Here is a 2,140-nt window from a genome sequence, read left to right on the forward strand (position 1 = left end):
TTTTTGTATTGTATTTTTTATTCGGGTCAATGAACACCAAAAGCTGACTCGCAAGTGGTTGCAACCAAGTTCGAGCAGCTCGTTGAACACAGCTATTGTTTTCTATTTCGCACATTGTAATTGTAATTGTATTTATTAATCTTACGATAACCAGCTTTAACATTTTTATCGGGTCAAGGAAGTCATTGCGATGATATTTTTTATATAAATCACCGCTGTTATCGATCATCTGAACTACGGGAACTACGACATATCGGACAGTGGAGACCATTCTTTGGTGGTGGCTTCCCCGGAGAATTTTATCAACTCGGAAATCGTCGTCGGGAAGAAATCCATGGGCCCACTGTTGTTGCGAGGAACCGGTCTGTTGGCCGATACGGAAAATCCTTTGGTGTTGCAATTATTGACTGCGGATAGTACCGCTAACAGCTATGTTCCGGACGCCCATATCAAAGAGTATCCCCACGCCGTTTGAAAGAGAACTTGATCGGAGCCCTGCAGGCCCGGAACAACGCCCGAGTCGTCTTCTCCGGGTCGCTATATTTCTTCTCTGATGTAGCATTCCTGTCGTCGGTTCAGCGTGCCCAGAATGCAAAACTGCACAACAAATCGGGTAACCAGGATGTGGCCACATTCATCAGCAAATGGGTCTTCGTGGAAAACGGAGTTTTCGGTTGAACACCTCAAAGAGGAAGAAAGTCAACCACCAGCAGCTAACACAATCACCGAACCGGTCGTGAAATTGAAACCCTGGCTGCCGATGACAAGTGGCAACCATTCCAGGCCAACGATGTCCAGCTGGAATTCGTCCGGATCGATCCATTTGTTCGAACCACTCTAAGCCACATCGGTGGCGAACGCTACCAGGCCAAATTCAAGATCCTCGATGCGTAGGGCGTGCATCAGTTTAAGGTCGATTACGATCGCATCGGATATGCCCATCTATTCTCGACAACGCAGGTCTCGGTGCGGCCACTCACCCACATCCAATATGAACGGATCATCCCAATGCGTATCCGTACTATGTGAGCGCCTACTCAATGATGGTCGAAATGTTCCTGTTCTCGATCATCTTCCTCCACTTCAAGGATGACGGCCCCATTGGGAAATCAGCCACTGATAACAAGACTCAGTAGATAACCGGAGGTAAGTTTGACGAGCACTAGGTATGTAGCTCACCTTTACAGTCTCATTTTTTAGTGTCGCTAAATGAATGCCTGTAATCGAATGATTCAGCATATGCTGAAAGGCACAATGAACGTCCATAATCAGAAGTAAGGTAGCAAGTTAATGAGTAGAATGAAAAGATTCCTCAGAGGAATTAAATTGATAATAATTGATTCCCTGAAGTAATCAATTTGATTCTGTTGAGGAATCATTTAGATTTCCCGGAGGAATCACTATGATTCTCCGGAGGAGCCATTATGATTCTCCGTAGGAATCATTACGATTCTCTGCTCCAATCATTACAATTCCCCGGAGTAATCAATTTAACTCTATGGAGGAATCATTAATATTCCTTGGTTGAAACAAATTGATTCTGTGGAGGAATAATTTAGATTCTCCAGAGGAATCATTAGGGGAGGACGGTGCAAGATGAGCAGCCCTTAATTTTGAAACTGAATGAATTTTATTAAAACATTATACATTGTTGAATTGAGATTCATCCAACTACTATCCTTGATAAAAGTTACAAGAGATAATATGAATTTGAAAAGATTTTTTTTCAATATAATTAAAATAAATTTAGCAATGCTCAGACTAGTTGCTTAAGCTTTATCACATTCATTGGTTAAATTGTATTTATAGAATTGAGCCGTTATAGAGTCGTTTTTCATCGTTTCTTTCTATTTCTAGAACAATAAAATAAGTAATGCATTTATATCTCCAAATTATGAAATAATTCAATAATTTTCTGCTCGAACAAAATTTAAGATGTATAGTTTTATACAGAATATACAATGCGTATCAATGAGATGAGAAACTATAGAAAATAAAATAATTGGGTTCTGAGGTGACAATTCTCGCATAACTTGAGGTCTCGCCCTAAAAGCCATTGGTAACCGAGTATGTAGCTTGTTGTTACCGAACAAACGAATGGATTTACACGTTATTGTGTTATACTACGAAGAAGAGAAGA

General features: G+C 40.7%; 1 pseudogene; it reads left to right on the forward strand.

Annotated features, from left to right (window-relative positions):
* The first annotated feature begins 208 nt into the window (after positions 1-208).
* Positions 209-1,293, forward strand: LOC110676937 (annotated as a pseudogene).
* The last annotated feature ends 847 nt before the right edge of the window (positions 1,294-2,140 follow it).

The sequence above is a fragment of the Aedes aegypti genome, chromosome 2, assembly GCF_002204515.2.
Source record: "Aedes aegypti strain LVP_AGWG chromosome 2, AaegL5.0 Primary Assembly, whole genome shotgun sequence".
In the NCBI taxonomy this organism is placed as follows: Eukaryota; Metazoa; Arthropoda; class Insecta; order Diptera; family Culicidae; genus Aedes; species Aedes aegypti.